Raw genomic sequence first — 25000 nt, 5'->3', positions numbered from 1 at the left:
CTTTATCTCCTGCATGTCGACATGCTCAATGTGTGTGTGTCGACGTGAAGATGGAGATACAGATGATTAGTGAAATATAAAGGGATTCTTGGGGGATCAGGGAGTAGTGTGGGGGGTAAAGGGGACGTGGCTATAATTGGGGGGAGGTTGTGGGTAGGGGATTTTGGGGTTAGATACTGGGGATAAGGATGTAGTGGGTGGGTGATTAAGGGGTTGGATGATGAGGAAGGATAAGGGGGTACTGAGGAAAGAATTTGAGAGCAGATGTTGGGAGAGGATAAAGGGGTAATAAAATGGGATTAGGGAGGAGTAGATGAGGATAAGGGAGGGTAGTATCAGGCGTGGGGGATTAAGGAGTATACAGAAGTAGTGGTTGGGATTCAAGGGTGCGGGGGGGGGGGGGGGGAAATCAGGGATGACGTCTCCCTGAAATCCCCCCCCCCCCCCCCATCTCCCAGTCCCGTAAACACAGTGCCTGACCAAATGGGTTCAAATACATCGAAAATGAGTGGAAAATATTGGAGTTATTTACATCACCAAAGGAGGGAAGTTCCCAACAAACATATACATCAAATGGGGAGGTGTGGGGGTACACTCCTTGCAAATACATCGAAAACGGGGAAGCGGACATCGAAAACGGAGGGCGGGCGGAGGGAGATGGAACGACTTGTCAAATACATCGAAAACGGGGAAAATACTCCCATCATAAAATTCGAAAGTAAGGGGAAATTTGTATATCATATACATCGAAAACGAGGGGTAGGGGAGAATTCCTAACAAAAGCACATCACATGTTCTACCCTTCTATCTCGAAATATATAACTGCAATAACATCAATCTTTATAACAATAATAATAATGATAATAACAATAATAATAATAATAATAATAATAATAATAATAATAATAATAATAATAATAATTATAATGATAATAATAACAATAACAATAATAATAATAATAATAATAATAATAATAATAATAATAATAGCAATACACAAAAATAAAATGTTTGTCAACAAATGTATTCGCCAGCTAGCTGGCGTTCGAAACGGCCGACAAACACACAAACTGATCTCCAGACTTAGTCTTCGCTGACATGGACAGCCGCGTTTACATAACCTATTTACACGGAATTATTTTATTTTGATAAGAGTCAAATCATAGGGAGGGGAGGGTGGGGGGGAAATAATCTGTTCAATCATTCACGAGGTATGTGTAAACATCGAAAGAAAACAGATGTGCAGATTACACTCACACACAGCCATCGTGCCTTGATAATATTTCTAATACGTAGCGAATCATTTTCTTTTTTACATATATATATATATATATATATATATATATATATATATATATATATATATATATATATATATATATATTATATATATATATTTTTTTTTTTTTTTTTTTTTTTTCATACTATTCGCTATTTCCCGCGATAGCGAGGTAGCATTAAGAACAGAGGACTGGGCCTTTGAGGGAATATCCTCACCTGGACCTCTTCTCTGTTCCTTCTTTTGGAAAATTAAAAAAAAAAAAAAAAAAACGAGAGGGGAGGATTTCCAGCCCCCCGCTCCCTTCCCTTTTAGTCGCCTTCTACGACACGCAGGGAATACGTGGGAAGTATTCTTTCTCCTATATATATATATATATATATATATATATATATATATATATATATATATATATATATTTTTTTTTATTTTATTATACTTTGTCGCTGTCTCCCGCGTTTGCGAGGTAGCGCAAGGAAACAGACGAAAGAAATGGCCCACCCCCCCCATACACATGTATATACATACGTCCACACGCAAATATACATACCTACACAGCTTTCCATGGTTTACCCCAGACGCTTCACATGCCTTGATTCCATCCACTGACAGCACGTCAACCCCGGTATACCACATCACTCCAATTCACTCTATTCCTTGCCCTCCTTTCACCCTCCTGCATGTTCAGGCCCCGATCACACAAAATCCCCTTCACTCAAGGCTAATCATACTTGCATGGCTTTAGAGAGAGAGAGAGAGAGAGAGAGAGAGAGAGAGAGAGAGAGAGAGAGAGATGGAGCCTTACACTCGTGATGACGGGGACCCCTATCACTTTGACACTCTCTACCATCTCAAAAAACCTCTCTCAATATTACCGTATGCAGTGCGCATTCAGCATGCCTTCATTTTCGTTTCATCCCAGTCAGGCACCACAACTCTGTAAAATTACAACACATCTCTTCTTTTTTCCTTCTTTTTCACAAGTTTCCTGTTATGTCTTCTGGTTGCTGTTGTTGTTCTGCTTCTCGAAGAACTACTCACTCTCTACGTTATCAGAGTTTCAGGAACTGAAAGGGCTGTCATTATTTCATCCCCTCGTGTGTCTGTCTGTCTGTGTGTCTCAGTGTGTCCCCGTCTGTGAGGGGAAAACTTCAATACACCTACGTGTAAAAACCCCTTCGGAGAACCTTGAAGGCTATTTGAATAGTATCCGACACCCTCTTCCGAAGGAGAACGTCATTCCATTGCTTTGAAACCCCTTCGGAGAACCTTGAAGGCTATTTGAATAGTATCCGACACCCTCTTCCGAAGGAGAACATCATTCCATTGCTTTGAGAACTGTAAAAAGTGAGATGTAATTCTTACGCTAAGTAAAACTTAATCAGCACTGCTCAAATAGAAAAAAAAAAAATTTCCCAATCTCGTTCACTTGCTTTGTAATCACCTCATCGCTCACTCCAACACGGAAACATTCCCCCTCAACCCGTGGTACGAGTTAATTACTGACCTGTAATCAACTTGAAGCGGGAATAAAATAATTACCCAGGAGAACCCGAGTGTCGCGGGGTTGCCAAGTGCTTATAATTGGCTATATCACGGTTTGATGACCTGTCACGCCCCGTCTCGAACACCCCCCCAACCCAGCCCCCCCTAATGAGGACAATTAACGACACAAAGGCGTCGCTGAGGTGGGGCTGAGGGGGAGAGGGGGGAAGAGTCATGTTGCATCTCATTACGCCACTCCTAAATTGCTCTCTTAACGATCGCTAACGAAGATCGGCAACTCGCTACCGCTAACAGGAGATACGCAACACGCGAACGAAGACACACACACACACACACACACACACACACACACATCGTGTGAGCGATGATGCGCAACACAATTCAAGGGATCATCGTGTGCTCAAAGGGGGGATAGAGAGAGAGAGAGAGAGAGAGAGAGAGAGAGAGAGAGAGAGAGAGAGAGAGAGAGAGAGAGAGAGAGAGAGAGAGAGAGAAACATCTTTTTTCTCCACCAGACTCTGAGGGTCGGCCATCGTGCAGGACAAGATGCGATCACGTCTCCTCCCCCCCACCACCACATCCACAGCATTAGGGTCTTCCAGCCGGCGCGGCGTTCGTTAACCAGTGGATGATCCTCCTCCGGTGCTGGCGACCGGAGGCGGCTCTCCCCATTAATTAACTGGTTTGATATCCACAGTCAAAGCCAGCGTGGGAGGCGAGGACACCCGCTTGCCGGACATGCTCCCAGCACAAAGGAGCTGGTCACCCAGAAAATGCCATTTGCTCAACATTTTCCTAATTATCGACGATCGCTCGTTTCCCCCCTTTTTTTTTTTAGACAGATGAAATCCTGGAATAATTATTTACTAATTAGAACACTGGAACGGACGCGCGCACCACCCACCGTACGGGATCCGTAAAAGAGGTACGCTTGTGGAGGGGACTGGGTATTATTCACACTCACACGCGCGACGTGATCAGGGAAATACCAGCCAAGGGATAGGCGAAGAGCTTAGCATTCTCCGCCGGAAAATCAACCGAGTTCCCCCCTCCCTCCCGCGTAACCTGGAACCTGGAAATCAAGTCTGGAAATACATACGATCCGACGGAATCTCATATCTTCGGTCACATATACCAAGTTCGGTTTTATCTTCGGTCACATATACCAAGTTCGGTTTTATCTTCGGTCACATATACCAAGTTCAGTTTTCTTTCCCATGTTTGGGGGGAACTTTAGCTTTCTCTTTCCTCTTTTTTTTTTTTTTCTGGAAAGTATTGTGTCTGGAACCGTAACACACCCCCCTGGCCTCAGGGAGGTGTTGCTTGCGAACACCGATACACGGAAAGATTTCCGATAAGCTTGGGCTATCGCCGGCAGCCCCTTTCCTCTCCCACACCTGCCCTGGGATGAAAGCACTGCCTCCCACATCTGCTCTGAGGTACACAGACTTGAAGTCCTGAACCTCCCGTGTGTGACGTAGACTACGTTCTAACACCTCCCATGAGATGATGATGTAGACTACGTCACATATCTGCTCTGGGATGCAGGCTACGTTCCACGTCTGTTCTGTGACGGTAAAGCTCTCTCTCTCTCTCTCTCTCTCTCTCTCTCTCTCTCTCTCTCTCTCTCTCTCTCTCTCTCTCTCTCACACACACACACACACACACACCTGCTATGAGGCATGGACTCTTCCCTCTGGAGTTTATAAGTCATCCAAACAATCCCTCTTCAAATGAGGTGAACATTTAGCGAGCGATATACAAGAAAACATCCCCAAATAATATACATAAGAATAAGGGGAAAGGGGGGTCCGCTTACGTTATATATCGTCCTAGCACAAGGTAAATAATGAGGAAAAAATCTAATGACCTAAATCAAGAAAAAAAAAAAAATTAAACATCCAATCATCAAGCAAAATGGGGAAAATCAGTTTTTCCACATGAATATGAAAATTTATGCATCCACGTGCCCTAAAATGTAATCAGGGTTTCATTATGCATTCCCGAGTTATTGTGCGGACAAGTATGTGCCCAGAGAGACAGACAGACAGACACAAACACACGCAGACGAGGGATGTGACCACAAAACGCCCCAGCCTGCGCACGCTGTGTAGTCTTGGGATAAAACAATGCCAACGGGGCCCAAGCGCTGGCAGGTTCGGGTGGTGGTCAGGTCGAACTCAGTCGAACTCAGGGGGTGCGCTCGCGCGCGACCCTCTCAGGCCACCACAGAGGCGCAATGCCCACACACTTCGACGCAATACCCACACACTTCGACGCAATACCCACACACTTCTTTCCTACCCCCTAAAAAAACATTTTAAGCCAAGTGTCCTCCTCACTCTATACACCCGTGGCCAGGCCGAACAACAACCCCCCAAAACCAACCCCCCATCTTGCCCCCCACCATCTGTTACAATACACTAAATCATGTGTGATCTGTGTCATCGTCATCTGACTCGCTACAAAATGCTGCTACGCTCGTACTGCAGGGGCACGCAAGGGTCGGAGTGCAGAGGAGCAGCTTATTTAAAAAGGGTCTCGCGTAAATGGGCCAACTTTTAAAGTAAGAATAATGGTCCGGTGTAAGAAAATGTACACCACGACAGTTTTTTTTGGGGGGACAAGCCAGGCAGGAATCGCATGAAGAGCAAAAGCTTCAGCTTAAATGACGATAAACGAGAGAAAATGATAAAGAAATCAAACATACTGTGAACTATACTTTCCTCTTCGTCCTCATGAATACACTGGTCTTGAATGCCCTTCAACAGGACTGAGGACCATTTCCAGTGGGTTTTTAAGCAATCTAATGTTATACTGAGTGATCAAACTACTCGAGTTTTCGACACTATATTCTAAAAAGGATATAGATAAATACACAGATAAAGCAGAATAACTAGCGGAATGATAAACAAAAACATATGGTCAAGAACTGCAATAATAACAACAAAAAAGTAATAGCAGTTGTAGTAGGAGTAGTGATAGCAGTTGTAGTAGTAGTAGTAGTAGTAGTAGTAGTAGTAGTAGTAGTAGAAGCAGTAGTAGTAGAAGCAGTAGTCTTAGTAGTGGTAGTAGGAGTAGTGTTGGTAGTATCAGTAGTAGTAGAATTAGTAGTAGTAGTAATAGTAGTAGTAGTAGTAGTAGTAGTAGTAGTAGTAGTAGTAGTAGTAGTAGAAGTGGTGGTAGTAGTGGAAGTGGTGGCAGTAGTAGTGGCAGTAGAACCAGTAGTAGTTGCAGTAGTAGCCTCATCAAAGATTTCCATCATTCACCTGGGCAGCAAGATCCAAATCACTTCGAAGGCTTTACCCGCCCACCAGAGAGCACATCACCGCGATTACCTCGTAAAACGACGGCGAACTCAAAAAAAAGGAAAAAAAAAACACCACCATGACATACACTTCAACCCCACTGTATCTATACTGGGGGGGAAGGGATATGGAGAGGATTCTAATCAATAATTTCGTCAATGTGGCTTCCAGTCAAGTCAAAGGCACTTCACTGCATTGTGGATGAGATTAGTCCCCCCCCCCCTTTTTTTTTTTACCCCTCCTGACATTATGATTCAGATATCTTGATATATTCAACACGCATTCAATTGTCTACATGATATACGTTCAAGGCTCTCATGCCGTCAACCCAGGGATTCCCTACATCAAAGCCTTTTACCGGAGGTGTATGCACATGTTTCCTCTAAATACATAAGTGCGTTTTCTCTTCCTGAAAGATTTTCTGGCATTATATATATATAGTCTTTTTTTTCACAACTGCTATGACGCAACCAAAGCTAACGACTTGTACGCAACTGGATGCCCGTTTTCTGATATCTTATCTCCTTAAAAACTAAACACATTAAATTCATTTCTTTTCTTTGCATCTTTTTTTTTTTTTTTGCTGTAAATCACTTTCGTTAGACCGTAAAAAAAAAAAATTTATATTAGTACATATTACCAACAACTTTTGTCGAAATCAAAAGCAGAGTCAAGTCTCGCGAACGAGAGTGAACGCTCAGAAACATCCGGGATCTTTTAACGAAATATATGTAACACCAGAACACGCCCCTAGGAGTGTTGTTTCCTGTCTCTCCGAAGAACACTCTTGCAACACGCTAATGTGGAACAGGTGATTCAGCTACTCTCTCTCTCTCTCTCTCTCTCTCTCTCTCTCTCTCTCTCTCTCTCTCTCTCTCTTATCACCCCCTTGATCGCATGGTTTAAAAAGAAAAAGAAAAATTAATCTCCCTTTCGTTATTGGGTCTTCCATCGCTCCAGCACTACAGGTCCCTCCTCCCTCCCTCACACAATGAATCTACTACTGTACAAAGAGGAGCTCTTCCTCAACGGTGTTTGCTCCGCTTTGACCAATCGTGCATTGAGCTTCCAAAAGAGGGACAGTTCCCCCAACTTGGCTCTCCCTCCTCCTCCCTCTCCACCCTCACTGGAAGGAAAGACAATGAGGAATTCTACATCGTTTGAGAGCTGCTACGCATTAGTTTCACGGATCTTTCCAAGTACAATGCCAGCGACAAGATGGCTTTCGCTCAGTCCGATCCAGTTTCGATTTCGAATTCGCAAAAGAGAGAGTCTCAGCATCTATAAATAACTATGAGACGATTATAAATGAGACCCTTAATCCAGTTCGCTGGAAACTACGAGTGCTGAACTCCATATTTCATGTCGTCGCTGAAGCCTAAAGTCCAGGTATTGAACTCCAAAACATTTTACTGAAGCCGGTTCAGGCTGCCTGGCAGACGTTTCGGATCCATCGACACCACCAAAGCCGCACCGAAGGCCATAAGGACTCGAAGAGACCACTAAAGAACAGACCCCCAAGCCAACCACTGTTGACGTCACCAATACGCAATCAAAACACTGCCACCTCCAGCACTCGTGTGAACACTTTACCTAACCTCCCAATAGACTGTTCGTGTAAACATTTTTTAACCCCTCCTATAGATGTCTACTTTTTCCCCCTTGTTTATAACGTGTGTATTTTCTATATGGACTTTGAACCTTCGGATGCATCTAATTCAATAAATCTTTTATTACCACTAAATCATTATCATCAATAATGTCGTGATTATTACTTTTGGCTAAGTACATGAAGGCTAGGTCGGTGATGTGTGTGTGCGTGTGTGTGTGTGTGTGTGTGTGTGTGTGTGTGTGTGTTTCACCACCACTTTCAAATATTTACGTAACAACGCGACTTTCTTGTCTAGTATGAGAATAAAGTACACTGCCCCAGGAGAACATGGAGAGCTACCTGAGGTCCGTGTTCTCCCCTGGAGTCACAGAACAGACCTGAATGAGTCATCTTAAAGCTGAGGAGAGAGAGACAGACAGACAGACTCTCTGGTCGTCTTGAGGAAACAGGAAAGAAAACGTAAAGACCAACAAGAAACACACTAATGACACCAAGAAGCCAGCCAGCTTGCCGAGATCGTTTTAATTATCATCAGAAACACCTGTGTGAGACGTCTGACGACCCTGGGTCATTGGAACAAGTCGTTAACTGGCATTTATATATATATATATATATATATATATATATATATATATATATATATATATATATATATATATATATATATATCCTTTTTGTGACGAAACAGATCGGAGTTGAAAATGGTTAGCACAGTGCTGCGTCCCTTCGTCAGAATATGAAACTGTTGAATAACATTGGACATTTCTTTCATCTAAAACGTCAAGCAGGACATGGAAGGTGAACGAGATGACGCACGATGGTGGAGAAATGAGTCCACGAACAAAGAGATGAGTAAAATACAGAGATGGGTAAAATGGCTCTGCCACTCGGTGCAATGTATCTAGAGCTAGCGACAAATGGGATAAGATAAAGACTTAATATTAGTCCTCGAAATTGTCCCATGAAAGTCCTTCTGCCAACAGCTTCTAACTCAGGCACTGAGGTGTTTAAAACAAGGAGGGGCGAGGGACTCGCTACTCCTCTTACCCTTCTCATGCCTCGGCTGTAAGTCTCGCCACATCTAAACTTCACCAACTCTTGATGCCTACCCAAGTAAGACGTTAGCGGACTCCTTTTCGCAGAGTAACTTTTAGATGGGTTGAATAGTGAGAACTCTCCTCCTCCTCCTCCTCCTCCTCCTCCTCCTCCTCTTCTTCCACCTCACTCTTCTTCCTCCTTCTTTTCCTCCTCCCCCTCCCAAGAATTATTTTTGACTTTCGAGACTTGTTTTCTGTCATGAGTGGGTTCTCTCCCTTCTTAGCATTGGAGGATGTGGGAGAGGAGGAAGGAAAGGAAAGGGGAAAAGAAAGTTATCTCAAGTGGGTGACTAAACGGAGGAGGAATGTGGTTTCCCGTTGCTATTTTCCTGTGCTTTTCAAAAGCACTTGGTGCGTCTTTACTAAGTGCATTTTTTCTGTAGGATAAAGGACCAAGAGGTGTAAGTGTACACTAGAAGAGAAAACTGTATCACATGGCGTTATCACAGAGTCACAGGCTTTTTATAGTTTTTCCACGTTATCTTTTTTTTTTTACTAGTGTGTAAACATGCTGGCAAACAATTACGTACGTGTATACATATATAAAAAGAAAAAGATATGACATGAAAAGGCTGGATTGAAATATACATACAAACAGACAGACAGACAGACACTCAGATAAGCATACACAAATACATATAAGAATGTACAAAAATCCCTCTTAAAACAATACGTCACGTTCTCAAACATCGTAATGGAACAACTGCCCAGCTGCAGCTATTTACCATAAATACAAGTGTTTAACTCAAATTCACAGAAGTGACTGCAATTCCTGGCAACAGGATCATAAACAGACTCATACTATCTAAACTAACATAAACCGAGAAGGCAGCATGATGCAAGATCTAATACTAATCAATTCTCTGCAAAGGATTGGGAGTTGATTTACGTGAGCGACAGTGTCGGCAACGGTTCTAGGCAAAATGGGGAACGAACGAGTCTACTCTAGTGAGTTCGAGGTAGTGTCCCTCTTTCTCCTCCCGGTTCCCTTAGGATGTTCTTTGCACGGTGTGGACACGGAAACAGACGCTAGCTAAAACTTAGGTGGCTTTTTTTTCTCCCCCATCTGGAATTCCCAATGACAATGGGGAGACTCTCTGATTACCACGCACCCATAGTATATGACTGAGGATCATGTGGCGTCGTGTTCCAACACCTTTATGAGTATGGGACGGTAGGGGACACGATCCTTTTTCTATAATATTCTCAAAGTTTGACTGGCCGTAACCAAGAGCTAGTCAGTGTAATTAACTATAAACACATATACATAAACCCCACACCACTTAAGGTGATGCAACGGGGAACTCCACCAGAGCCGTGGGGCATCAGAACAGCCGCGGGCGGGCGCTTAATCAGCAAGGTGTGCTGATACTGATGTTGACGTTGCAAAGCTAAATCATTCTCCGGCCGTTGGAAATTGCCGGCCGTCTACCCCCTGGCCATCATAGCCCAACTGTCTGGTATACTGCAGGGGGGATATATATGGGGTGGCAGCGTCTTACACCAGTAAATTTTTTGGGGGGAACTTCACTGTCACTCGTTTTCCATTATAGCTACGGCTTTGCCCCTTTTTGAAAGGCTGGTTTTTCCACTTCCCCCCAAAAAAAAACTACTGGACCAATTTTTTTCCCCCTCTTCTCTTCTTTCACTACTCTATCTCTCCAGCCTATCTTTAATCAAGGGCCTTGCCTTGAAGAATTCTTTTGTCTGCGACAAAGGACACACGAAACTAATCAGCGAAGAGAAGGAAATATCCTCAGAGATAATAAGCACGGTCGTCTGGTAAAGCCAGGCCCAGGAAGAAGCAATAGACAGATGTGTAGCGAGACATTAGAGCAACCTATGGTGAAAGGAATCACATCGTCACATCGAGGGTGAAGAACACGTCACGTAGTTCTACGTAAAAGTCTCTCACGACAGATGAAACTTATGGGAGTTCTTTCCTACGAGAGGCTCATTGCTGGTTAGGAGGCCTTCCATACTAATGCAAAGGTGACTGTATAATTGACCCCCCCCATCTCTCTCTCTCTCTCTCTCTCTCTCTCTCTCTCTCTCTCTCTCTCTCTCTCTCTCTCTCAGTGTCCTTTTTGGTGGAGAAAATACGAGAGCAGTTCACTCAAAAAGGGTAGTTAGTTGATTAACGACAAGGAAGGAGTTTCACTGGGTCTTTCACGATTGTTAGTGTGTGTGTGTGTGTGTGTGTGTGTGTGTGTGTGTGTGTGTGTGTGTGTGTCAGCCTAACACCACGGAACCTCAACAAGACACTCGTCCCTGAGCTTCACATTGCTTCCAGCCATTCACTCAGCTCCTGAGGACAGCGAGCAACACGGGCGATGGGGTTTTGCCGTGGGGCGCACTCCGCCCACAATAAAATACAGAATTTAGAGCGAAAACTGACGTTCAGGATGATGTATTTGCGCTTAATGGTGCGAAGACTGTTAGCGAGTCGGGGGTTAATGGATGATAAGTGTGATGGATTTAGCAGTGCAGAAAATATAGTCACAAGCAGCAAAAAAAAAAAAAAGTATATCATAAAATCCCTCATATATTATTATTTCCCCTTTCTGACAAATTTACTCTCAGAAATATAAAATATTTAAAATGAAAAAAAAAGGCAAATTCAATTTTTTTTTGGGCATTTTACAGTTTTTTCCCTTTTGTAGCGACGGAGTACTCGATCGGTAAGTCATTTTGGTCGTCTTGGGACGACAAAATGCAAAGTTTTAGGATATAATTCATAACGCTCCCCCGCCCCGCATCACCATGACGAACTACTGCTACACCACTTGGAAAGAGAAGGTCTTGCGTGTCACTGTGTCAAGCCTGCATGTGGCTGATTGGACGAATGTGAACCATTCATTCCCTAATGTCACAACTTTCTAAAACAGTTTTCCTTTCGTGCGTTCATCCACTATTTACCGCTGTTCGATTACATCTACAACCATAGCCATTTCCTCTTTGTTTATCGCAATGATACATCATAAAAATTTCAAGTCTTTTGTAGTTTCATTACCCTCTTCATCTACTCTCCTTCGTCTACTGGCTCAATCTACCTACAACCCCATGTCAATCCCATCTTTCCTCTCATTCTATAAAAGGGAAAATCACCTTCCCCTCTTACTGTTGGCGTAGGTGATTACATTTCCTTTTCCCCCCCTCACATGGTCTCGCCAGGAGATGATGAATTTCCCCCCACTCCGGGAGCGCAGGGCTTCTGTCGAAGTCGGTGTCGGGTGGGTGGGGACCGAACACCGAAGGATGTCTCCCTCACCCTCTCCTTCGTCAGGAGGAACCCTAACCATTGTCTCTAGACTTACCAACTACGGAATCTGATGGGAAGTCCCGGGGGAAAATAGGAGTTTATAAACTAATCTGCATTTCTAAGACGCTATCCAATGGAGTAGAGACAGTCTCTCTCTCTCTCTCTCTCTCTCTCTCTCTCTCTCTCTCTCTCTCTCTCTCTCTATCTATCTATCTATCTATCTATCTATCTATCTATTTATCTATCTACCTGTATATCTACCTATCTATCTATCTAACTTTCTATATGTATGTCTATAAATCCATATCTTTATTCATTCTTCCTTTAAGCTTGTTCTTCCTTCTTTTTCTGTTTATAATCTTCTTCTCCTTCTTCTTCTTCTTCTTCTTCTTCTTCTTCTTCTTCTTCTTCGTCTTCTTCTTCTCCAAAAGATGTAAAACTGTGAGAATGAATGACCACACGACATAACCGTACTTTGGAGAGTGAACAGCCACCAGCTCGCTGCTCCAATCATTTCGCAGCGCCGGATTCCATTTGGTTCCACCGCGTTTAATTAACTGGTAGCCGTCACCTCATCCAGAAGGAGGTGGAGGTGGTGGTTTACACCCTATCACTTGAAGAAGCACCTTAAAGTGAACCTCAAAATCTCGTGATCCATACTATGGTAGCCTCACCGTAATGACCGAGGACGATATTTCCAAACTACCACGAAAGTCTTGAGCCATTCCTTCCCAGTGGAAAGCAAAAATGGAAACACTTTTTTCATACCACTGGATCAGGCTGTGCTTCTCGTGGAGGTGTCGGTGTCGCGCGTCAACTTCAGTTGTGGTGGTACGACAGTCGCGTTGTAAGTCATGGCAGAAAAATGTCGAAGCGTCTTGGTTAAAAATAAATAAATAAATAAATAATAAAACTTAAAAAAAAAGAAGTCACACGGCGGATTTTCGTATCATGAACTTAACCTCTTTTTTGTCCCTTTCTTTTTTTTTTTGACCACCGAAAATTTAATGCAGGCCGACTTTATTGTGGGATTATATAGAAAAAAGAGGAGAAAAGGGTTGGAGATCCTTCTCACAATCATTTAGGATCTTGCCCCCCTTTCTCCCTTCTCAACCCAGACGGCGCCCAGCGGGTCAATTCAATCCCACGACTGACACAATCTCTCCTAACACACTAATAAAACTATGTTCCTCTAAAACCTTTTTTTTTTCCCCTCATCCAGAAGGTCGTGTCATATTTCCATACAAATGGATGGGAAGTTTTCTGTGTCATGATAGGCTAACGTGTGGAGTGGGTGGGGGGGTCGGGAGAAAACATGTTTTCCCAGAACTCCTTTGATGTCACACATCCTCGTTGTGCTTCAAAAGAATTTAAACCAGCGTATAATCAAGTCAGAGGGACCTGAAACACCTTCAGAGTTACCCCGAGGGACGAAACTTGGGAATTATTCCTAAATCTAATCACTGGGAAGGAGTCCCACACAAACTTGTGAGTTATATAGACATTTTTCCAACACACACGTAAGGAGTGTGAAAAGCTTCGCTTTGGCTCTGTCTCTCTGGCCTCACTATAATGCAAGTCTGTATCTCCTGCATGTATCCATACCTACATGGGCAGGATCACTTACCATCTAACATAGCCATGCGCTTGTATCATCAGAGGCGCCTACAGAATCGCCATGGAGAGAGCACGGAGGTCCGACACTGGCCAGAATGCGAATTTACGCATGCAAAATAAGCGTAAATGCAGTCTGGGAGAGCCTTAGTATCAACCATATCAAGTATTGCAGTAATTACGCATGATATTAAGTGTTTGAGAGGTGGCAAAAGCTCTTCAAGTGGATGATCATTCAAAACCCATTTTGACAGATATATATATACGACACGTATTTTCTAGAGCAATTAAAGAGACACTATTTGTAAAATAAGAAAGCTAATTACTTTTTTCGCTCACATTCGCAGAAGCAAGGCGAGGCATACACCCCTTCTTCCTCTTCTTCTTCTTCTTCTTCTTCTCCTTTTTATCATTATCATTCTTTTTCTTCTTCTTCTTCGGTCGCTTACTGGAAACTGCTCCACGAAACAGTCTGTATCCCTGAGTCTAGGACTCACAGACATATGTCTATACATGCAACGAGAGGTGTGGGGAGGGGGAAAGAAAATAGAAAATGTTAAGAGAGTCGTCAAGAGAAGCGAGAAACCCTACAGCCAAGCCTTTCCAATTCTTCCCCAAAAAGACGCACATTAGCATTCCGTCTTTCTTCAGGAACACTTCCCGAGACACACTTGGCACATGTTTAATGCAGTGAAGCTGTTAACAAGAGTTTTTTTGCGCATTTACTGCAGCAAAAATCATTATGCAAATGCGACACCAACTTAGGTCCTGTAAGTGAGACGTTAGGAAACAATTCTTAATCTCTTTCTTCTTCTCCTTCATATATATATATATATATATATATATATATATATATATATATATATATATATATATATATATATATATATATATAGCGAGGTAACGTTGACGCACCGGACTCCCACTGCCTCTGGTGACGCCCTAGGTGACAAGTCACCTCCGGGGAAGCCGTATCATCGTCTGTGTGACGAGAGAGAGGCAGTACAGTCTCGTCCAGGGAGTTCTCTCCCCGAAGAAGCTCACCATTCCCTGCTACTTAAAGTAACGCAGCCTTGAAGTTACAGGAACCCATTCAGTAAAAGAGGTCCTGGGTTTTGATATATGTGTGTATGTGAGTGTGTGTTTGTGTGTGTTATCTACAACTCCCTCTGCTTGTATCGTATTCTTACTACTAACACAAAGCATATAAACAGTCATAAGTGTGGAGACAACACCAGAGACCTGAAGCACAGAGACAGTCAGGAGAAACAAAGAATAATCTATGATTACATTCATGAGGAAAACTTCTCACGTCAAAGGTTTCGCAGCTTATACTCAAGCGGGTGTGCCTGAGTGTCTGCAGAGGTTGTAGCGCTGACATACAGGAGTAAGCTGTAAACTTTTCGTGAATTTTATGTAAGCAATACAGTCGGGTCTTAAGAGAGAGCGACACACAATATTCTCACAATATCTCTCTTACGTTTGGTAGACATCTCTAGGAAATTCTTTATTACATTACGTTCTTTCAATATAAATGATCTCTAGTGATCGCTTCTTGGATAAAGCTGCTTTTAAATCATCCTTGACGCCATCTATATATTTCTAACTTTGGAGTGTATGTAACTCATCTGTAAATCAATCACATCAACACTGAATCTATTACGGTCTTCCTGAGTTTCGTAACTGTCTTGACGGAGCTTCGTAACTCTCCTGTCGGCCCCACCTCTGGAACTCCTGGCTGCGCGAAGAGTTACGTCAGAGCCACTCCAGCGATGGTAATGGGAATGCTATACCAGGAAGCCTCGAGGACGACCAATGGCAAAGCTGCTCCGGCCTCCATCATCCTACCGCCCAGCGCGAAAGTTTTATATCAAAATATTTGCTCTCCGGAGTTCTATCAGAACGACTTACAAAGTCCTAATGCTCTTTAGCCACCAGCTCCGGAGCTTGTCAGATATATGTATTTTCACTCGCCACGGTTCCATGGAGGGGAGGTGAATGCTTTCGCCATTTACTGGGAATGGAGCTTTGGAATTGCGACCATCCATCATTCTGGTGGCTGGATCCCGTGCTGCACATGGCGAAGAGCTAGGTAGGTACGTCAACCTCCTGGAAACTGGAGGCTGAAGATACTGGTCCGTGAGATGCTGGAAATCCTCAGTCCCTCCATAACAAGAGATATACATAATCAAGATCACACTATCAGGTCTTTGGAGACACATGAATGCACTTCGGCTCTTTTTTTTTCTTCGTCTTTGCTTGTACTGCGAACTAGGTGGTGTAGGACGGAAGAAACGTATTCCCTCATCGTACTCATTCACTTCGTCAGTTCGTCTACGCCATCAGTGTCGTTCACTGCTGAGCCATGATGATCGCTAACCTCTGGCCTGTTCCCAAGACCTACACACCCCCCTTAGCGACTGGAGCGGACCTTGGCGTCTAACTTACCCATGGATACTGGCAAAACAAGTGGTCATTAAAGGGGGGAAGCGAAGGTGCAAATTACCGGCAAAAATATCTACATTCTCTACACGCCTCTGCCGAGTCGCCTCGCTCACACACACCCAGCACTGCTGGAAAATCTGGAAGATCTCCCTCCAACCACCCAACTCCAGCTGTCTTCTTTAAAACCATCAGAGCCGACGCGCGCCCGCGACTTCTTATATAATATCGCACGTTCTAAAGATGATGGGAGGGCAATTTTCTATCGACGAGAGGTAAAAATAGCAAAGAATTTTTTTTCCCAAGGGAGGTTAGTTTTTTCTCACATTTTCACACCGAGTACGAGAGAGAGAGAGAGAGAGAGAGAGAGAGAGAGAGAGAGAGAGAGAGAGAGAGAGAGAGAGAGAGAGAGCGTTCTTAGGGACTCGCTAGAGAGAGATATTAATGTGTACTATGAATATCAAGTAGTCTTCGTAATCCTCGAGCTTTGATTTAGAATCGGCGTCATCTCGGGAACTCCCCTTCTCCACTTCACGAGATAGGACGAGAAGGTCTCGAGCGGATCTTCGTTAAAGGCAAAAGAGCATCGCTGAGGAAAGAGAGACAGTCACATCACATCACGCAATGGATGAAGCTCGAGAACTTACTATGTAGTGTTGAGTCCCTATGGATGGGGAAGAATGCCCATCATCCCACACTGAAGCCACTGGGAATATAGCCAACTCAACACATTATCTAAATCGTCTACTTCTGGTCTGGCGCAAGGAGACAAAAAAAAAATATCTAATTTGTTTCAAGACAAAAATGTAAGTTTTGAAATCCATTTCGAGAGAGTGAGGAAATTCCTGCAAATTGAGACTACTTCACATTTCAGCAACCTCCAAGACAACTGACTTCTATATCATAGACAAGAAGGTACTAAATACCCTTACAACCTGATATATATATATATATATATATATATATATATATATATATATATATATATATATATATATATATATATTGGGGACTAATCCCTTCTTACATAAGACCAGACGTCCTTCCTTTTACTCAGACGAAGCGACATGATAATCGTCATGATGTACAAATCACCTCACACACACACACACACACACACACACACACAGTCTCATCCGTCTGCCTAGTGACAAGACTGGCTGTTGGGACACGAACGAGGAAGAGGTCTGGTGACAAGTTCCTCCCCAGACCTGTTTACATGATCTTGTTTCGCTAGTTTGGGCTACTGATCCCTCATCAAACGAGAGGTTTGTTGTCGACTATTAGATCACGGTGTCTTTTTCAGTATTTCAAATTAGTATATTTCAAATGTGTGATTTTTCTAAGTGCTCAAAATTTAGTAATTTTTCTATAAAGTGCTCAAAATTTAGTAATTTTTCTATAAAGTGCTCAAAATTTAGTAATTTTTCTATAAAGTGCTCAAAATTTAGTAATTTTTCTAAAGTGCTCAAAATTTAGTAATTTTTCTATAAAGTGCTCAAAATTTAGTAATTTTTCTATAAAGTGCTCAAAATTTAGTAATTTTTCTATAAAGTGCTCAAAATTTAGTAATTTTTCTAAAGTGCTCAAAATCATGTAATTTTTCTAAAGTGCTCAAAATTTAGTTATTGTGATAAGTGCTCAAAAACAGTCATAGTACTTGCAAGTTATCAAAACCATAGCTGAACAACCGTCTGAAATGTACATAACTCGAAAAGAAAGGTTTTAATAACTTGAAGCACTTACCGTGTCTAATAATTTTTCCCGTCTGATCCTACATCCTTTCTTTCTCTATTCTTTTTTCTTCTTTTTTTTCTTTTCTTTTGCCGGCTACCAGTCCGGGTTATAATTAAAATTGCAACCAGATTTGCCATCCTCCTGAGGGGCCAAAGTAAGAGGATGGTACACGTTCCTCTACCAATGTCTGGACTTGTCCGCCTTCCCAACCGTCACATCTTGAGGACAAGAGACATTACCGAATTGCATCTTTGGTTCACATCAACCTCTGCCGAATTCTTTGAAAAAAAGAAAGAAAAAAATCTAGCTATTTATTCCCTCACTGGCATTCTATTTCTTTCCGACATGATGAAATGTATAACAGGTCTTCTACACTTAGAAGAGAAAAACAAACCAAATGTTTCTATAGAGTTTATCTTTTTTTACTACCGTATTTGGAAAATGCAATTCTACACACACTCACACACACACACACACACAATACCTAACAGCGATACAAGAGTAATGTCCACTGTGAATTCTCATAAGAGCCTTCACTACGACCTCCTGGAAAAGGAATCGCCAAACAGACCTCAAAAGACGCGTACAAGGGAGCGCACTGGCAATATACGTGGAGCCCTTCCAGCTGAGGGCCACTCACAACATGGCGTCTTGCGTACGCTGGTTCCAGGACTTTTGTGCGATTCTTTGACGCCTCTTGAACTTAGCAGTACAGCTGAAGAGGGCATCGCCTGTCTTTTCTTTTAGTCATGCATTCGATGGCCATCGGTCATCTGAACACACACACACACACACACACACACACACACACACACACTACCCTACATACATACATCACAGGCCACGAAGCCTGGAACGCACTAAGGCCAAAGGCAGATCCAGACAACGTCGGAACCAGCAGGCGAAGCAGCCAGCCAGCAAGGTTCCTCTTCCCCCGACGTTTTGCGTCCAGGTTCTCCAATACCTCCAGGAAGCGGGGCAGGGAATCCGAAACTTACCCTCAGAAAAGGAAACAGCATAAAAATATACGGAGTTTTCCTTATGAAGTTGTTATCGGGCTGGAGTGGCTGTTTTCGGGTACAGGTAAGTTGTGTTTCTGATGTGTTGCCGTCGTTAGTAAGATATGAGGCAAGAGAGCTGATGCTATTCCTTCATTTTGGTGCGATAGGAACCAGAACCTGACACTGCGGTTGAAAGTTTATGTTCTTGTGCATAACAGTACCTCTGGAGTGACGAAATTGCTAATGGCGTCTTAGCTACGCCTCTTCCTTTCATATCAACAGACTGTTTTACGTCTTCTACAATGATGATGTGATCATTACATGAAAGTGCACTTGGTGAACTCATCGAGTTTCATTTTCCACGCGAATATTTCACTATCTTACGCGAGATCACGATGGTTTTACGTCTTCTCGCAAGATATAATCATGGAACTTGACTGTAACTATATTCAGAAAACCATCAGGAGACTGTATTACTCTTCCACGAAAAGAGACTATGAACAACATCATGAAATCAAGCAATGCTCCATTATCAACCTCGGTGCCTCACTCCAGATGCTGATATAACAGAAGCTCATCACCTTCCAAATCTGTTGAAGTCCTTTTATAAAGCAGTTAACTCAGGTTAACCAGACACTCGTATCCCTCCTCAACACTATTAGTTACCCAGATGCAGTCGCGCTCAAGTGGTTCAAATACAGTTATCACAAAACATCAGCTATGCAGCTCCGGCCCAATGTTCCGCGTTTATTACATTAACAATTAGTAATTCTCATTGACTCCGTTCTAATGTAATTACCTCGGGAAAACAATGGGAAGACTATTATGTCACTCGCACCCACGAAGTCACCACCAGAGCGATACATAAAGAGAGTTTGTTTTTGTTCTTTCCCTTTTGGTTGAGCAGCCTTGGCACCTGATACTGTCAGTAACCAGGATATGCCTCCTTCCAGCAGGGTTTCCAGTCATCGGCAGCTCCCAGTATCAGGGACGATGACCAAGTCTGACACGGGAGGGCAAAATGGATAGATGGATAGGTAAAGATAGATAGACGGACAGACAAACAGATAGATTAGATAGATAGATAGACAGACAGACAGATATTCAAGTAGGGAGGTTTTATTGGACTTCGCCTATAAGCGGTGGCAGCGCAGAGAGAGAGAGAGAGAGAGAGAGAGAGAGAGAGAGAGAGAGAGAGAGAGAGAGAGAGAGAGAGAGAGAGAGAGAGAGAGAGAGAGGACGTCACTTCGGCAACAGACGGAGGGGGGCAGGCCACGATCGCCTCCAGGCAGGACACCCCTCACCCCCAAAGGAGTCTATGATCCCCGTCTTCCTGCTTCACGAAAGTAAATTCGGCATTAAAGGAAAACGCACAGAGGAGGTAAACCGTCTTGTAAAACACCTGAATCTTATGGCGTTTCCTTAACACTGGGTCACACTTTTCTCCGACGTGGTTATAGAAACATCTTAATTAACTCTCGAGGAATTTGGCCACACCTTGCTTTGCCTAAATTTCCCCGCCTTCCACCGCCTCCTACTCCTCCTCTTTCTCCTCCTCCTCCACCGCCTCCTCCTTCGTTCAAGATTGAGCAGGAGTATATCTTGAGCGATATAAAGCATGGTAGATGTCAGGCCCAACACTCCAAAGGGAGCAAGACCGAAAATTTAATTTGAAATGGCTGAAGTGAAAGTTTGAGGACATGACACAGAAAAAAAAAAAAACTTTAGAATTATTAAACATTTTAGTTAATAGATGATGAAATAACAGTACATAAGATATATATATATATATATATATATATATATATATATATATATATATATATATATATATATATATATATATCTTCGTCGTCACTTGAATCTCTCAGCAGACGACCTTCGTTATCTGATACAGGGATGTGTTTAGTCGTTGAAAAAACAAAACTACGTTCTTATCTCAGCGTTATTAACAACGCGGGACCTGGGCGCGCTTAGCGTTGGAAAATACGACTGACAACGCGAACTGTGGCGGATGTTTGAACTTGAACCTCTGCAAATGTCTTTTGTTGCTTAATACAAGGATCACGTTTACTGATAAACAAAAGGTAAAGCATTCCAAATCTAAGAATAAAGACACGATATGTGAGCGCGCGTCTCGAACCGCAAAATGCAACTGGAGGCACCCAATTGGGGAAGACGTTTCGACGTCACTTAAATCTCGGGCAAATTACCTTAGTTATTTGATACGGGGGATGCGTTCAGGGGGTAAGAGGAGAAGTAGAAGAATTCTAACCTTAGCGCTAAAAACAGACAACGACGTGGGAACATCTCGCGCTGCGAAGTATGAATGAAGACATGATCCGTGGCAGATGTTTGCGCAAGGTGGACCACAATCATCAACACGTCTTCTTCCATCACCTTCAGTCCCTCTTCCCTGCCAGTATATCTCAAAAGGACAATTGTCGACGTGTGATGCTGTAGGAGCGCAAGCACCGCTGGCGCTACCGATCCCCACACCGAGAATCATTACAAGACTAACCTTTAGGACTGGGACACAGTGAACAGGCACAGAAACATTACAAGTCTCTCTCTCTCTATCTCCTTACCACAATCCGAACATGTGACAAAAAAAAAAAAAAGAATACAAAATCAATGAGATACTTTTTTGTTTTCGTTTCGGGTGATCAATACAGCAATTTCTCCTGACGTGACGAGGAAACGAAGTCCATCTCAAGGAGGTTATTACACTCAGTACCACTCCATACACCTGTCTGGTGCCCTAAGGATATACACCTGACCTGTGCCAGTAAAATGACACACCTGAAAATGGGCTGTCACTGACAAGAACCTGTGTCACGCTTCGTCTTGATGAATCTTTGGAGTCACAGTGCCTCTGTCACCCTCCAAGTTCCTCTGTCACCCTCTATGTTCCTCTGTCACGTTGTTAAGTTCCTCTGTAACCCTCCAAGTTCCTCAGTCATCCTCCATGTTCCTCTGTCACCCTTCAAGTACCTGTCACCCTCCAAGTACCTCTGTCACCCTCCAAGTACCTCTGTCACCCTCCAAGTTCCTCTGTCACCCTCCAAATTCCTCTGTCACCCTCCAAGTTCCTCTATCACCCTTAAAGTTCCTCTGTCACCCTCCAAGTTCCTCTGTCACCCTTCAAGTTCCTCTATCACCCTTAAAGTTCCTCTGTCACCCTCCAAGTTCCTCTGTCACCCTCCAAGTTCCTCTGTCACCCTCTCCAAGTTCCTCTGTCACCCTTCATGTTCCTCTGTCACCCTCTGAGTTCCTCTGTCACCCTTCAAGTTCCTCTGTCACCCTCCAAGTGCCTCTGTCACCCTCCAAGTTCCTCTGTCACCCTTCATGTTCCTCTGTCACCCTCTGAGTTCCTCTGTCACCCTTCAAGTTCCTCTGTCACCCTCCAAGTTCCTCTGTCACCCTCTTCAAGTTCCTCTGTCACCCTCCAAGTTCCTCTGTCACCCTCTCCAAGTTCCTCTGTCACCCTTCAAGTTCCTCTGTCTCCCTCTAAGTTCCTCTGTCACCCTCCAAGTTCCTCTGTCACCCTCCAAGTGCCTCTGTCACCCTTCAAGTTCCTCTGTCACCCTCCAAGTTCCTCCGTCGCCCTTCAAGTTCCTCTGTCTCCCTCTAAGTTCCTCTCTCACCCTCTCCAAGTTCCTCTGTCACCCTCCAAGACAGAAGACCTTCATAAGGTTATACGGGAGACATGGTAAGGTCCCAGACCCCCAGCCGTAGGACAGAAGACCTGCCCCAAAACCCTGGAAGGATCATCTGAGGAAGGAGTTCGTTTATCATCGTGTCAGCTGTTTCCAGTCGTTCTCCCGTTGAAAACTTTTGAGGAGACTCCAGACAGGGAAAAACGTCTCTCGGGGTCGACCAACACCGTCTGGAATCAGCACATTCTCCTCTCTCTCTCTCTCTCTCTCTCTCTCTCTCTCTCTCTCTCTCTCTCTCTCTCTCTCTCTCTCTCTCCTGACCTTCCCACCCATTTTCAGTCTCCCACGGTCTCCCCTCCCGCTGCCCTTAACACCCTCGTCTGTCCCCTTCAGAATCCAGGTCAAACTCTCCCCTTACTTCCCCAGGTCACACTCACCCTACTCTCTCTCTCTCTCTCTCTCTCTCTCTCTCTCTCTCTCTCTCTCTCTCTCTCTCTCTCTTTCTCTCTCCCCTCTCACTTCTCCTGGTGCAAAACTCGCAGGAATTACATCTTGAACGCTTCCTCCAAACTCGTTTAAGAGTTCGTCTCGACTTGTGCGTGTCTTCTTCATCCGTTCTGCATTTCCCTCCCTCATCTGGCTTTCTAAATATAGCTCGTCTATCAACATATCGGTATATCTATTTACTTCCAGATAGAGCATGGGGAAACTCTGTCAAATAATACTTCTTTGACCAGACGCCAACCAACTACGCGAACACAAAACTTATGACCAGAAACACTTTGCCTCTGAGGCTGGATACATGGCGGACATTAAATAACCCGAACACATGTCAGCTGTGTGCTGACGACATGACTCTCACAGAAAAGCCCAACTCCCAAACGGATCATTGAATCTCACTACGGCCACTTTGCCACTGAATCTAACTACGCCCACTCTGCCACTGAATCTAACTACGCCCACTTTGCCACTGAATCTCACTACGGCCACTTTGCCACTGAATCTAACTACGCCCACTTTGCCACTGAATCTAACTACGCCCACTTTGCCACTGAATCTAACTACGCCCACTTTGCCACTGAATCTAACTACGCCCACTTTGCCACTGAATCTAACTACGCCCACTTTGCCACTGAATCTAACTACGCCCACTTTGCCACTGAATCTAACTACGCCCACTTTGCCACTGAATCTAACTACGCCCACTTTGCCGTAGTTCAGAAATGAGAGAGAGAGAGAGAGAGAGAGAGAGAGAGAGAGAGAGAGAGAGAGAGAGAGAGAGAGAGAGAGAGAGAGAGAGAGAGAGAGGTCTGAATTCATTTCATGACGGGCACACACACACACACACACACACACACACACACACAGAGCGTGTACGGAAAGATGGCACATTCGTCTCTCGTGCCTCCAGTATTTCTCCTCCTTCCCTTCCCTTTCCCCTTCCCTCTCCTGTAGCAACTGCTCCCTCATACCAAGGCCCCAAGGCAGACTCTTAAAGTCCGGAGATAAGGCTCTGACTCAACCAGCCAACGGAATACGAGAGCATAATGTGTGCGTGTGTGTGTGTGTGTGTGTGTGTGTGTGTGTGTGTGATTACTATCTGTGTGTTACGGGGAGAGAGTTTTACACTCGTGTTGCCTCTGTATCTTAACCTTGTATATATGTACCATGTTCTTCTTCAGCCTGCTACCTAAAACCCTGCCGTACTACTACCTCGTCTACCAACACCCTTGTTCTTCCTGTCTTACAACCTTCAATAAGATACCCTCCAGTGCACAACAACAACACCACCTCCTATTCTCCCTCCTCTTCTCCTCCTCCTCCTCTACAACCACAGCACCAACACTCCCTCCACCTCTCCTCACACCGGGGCACCTCTCGCACTTATTATTAAACACTTGGTCTACGGATTTCGACATCCCCCCCAAAAAATAAATGGAATCCTTGTGTCCCTTTACCACTTCTCTTCACAAATCCCACGCCCTTTCAGCAGCCAGGCGAGGGGTAATGTCTCCAGGCGTGGGGTAATGTCTCCAGGCGAGGGGTAATGTCTCCAGGCGAGGGGTAATGTCTCCTCTTCATCCCTCTCCCTTGCTATCTCCGTCGCAGGGCATTCTGGGATCATTAGCGACAAATGGAAGTAAAAAAAAAAAAAAAAAAAAAAATCAAAACTCCATCAGAATTCGCTCTGGCTCTCGCTGCAAAGTTCAGAGGCGAGACAAGATGAGAGAGAGAGAGAGAGAGAGAGAGAGAGAGAGAGAGAGAGAGAGAGAGAGAGAGAGAGAGAGAGAGAGAGAGAATGACGATGATGATGATGATGATGATGAGGAGGAGGAGGAGGAGCAGGAGGAGAGAGAGAGAGAGAGAGAGAGAGAGAGAGAGAGAGAGAGAGAGAGAGAGAGAGAGAGAGAGACACACACATTCGCTGCCGCGCGTCTTGAGTTTGACGTCGGGGCTCCAGACTTGACAGTGTTTGCTCTGCC

The 25000-nt window shown here is 44.0% G+C and overlaps 1 protein-coding gene across 4 annotated transcripts in view; it reads right to left on the bottom strand.

Moving 5' to 3' along the window:
• LOC139753456 (EGFR adapter protein-like) overlaps window positions 1–25000 on the bottom strand; it is an 846501-nt gene that overhangs the window by 733245 nt on the left and 88256 nt on the right. The gene's annotated exons all lie outside the window — the stretch shown is intronic.

The sequence above is a fragment of the Panulirus ornatus genome, chromosome 14, assembly GCF_036320965.1.
Source record: "Panulirus ornatus isolate Po-2019 chromosome 14, ASM3632096v1, whole genome shotgun sequence".
Classification (NCBI taxonomy): Eukaryota; Metazoa; Arthropoda; class Malacostraca; order Decapoda; family Palinuridae; genus Panulirus; species Panulirus ornatus.
The sequence above is the reverse complement of the archived record's forward strand: the minus strand, read 5'-3'. Positions and strand labels throughout refer to the sequence as shown.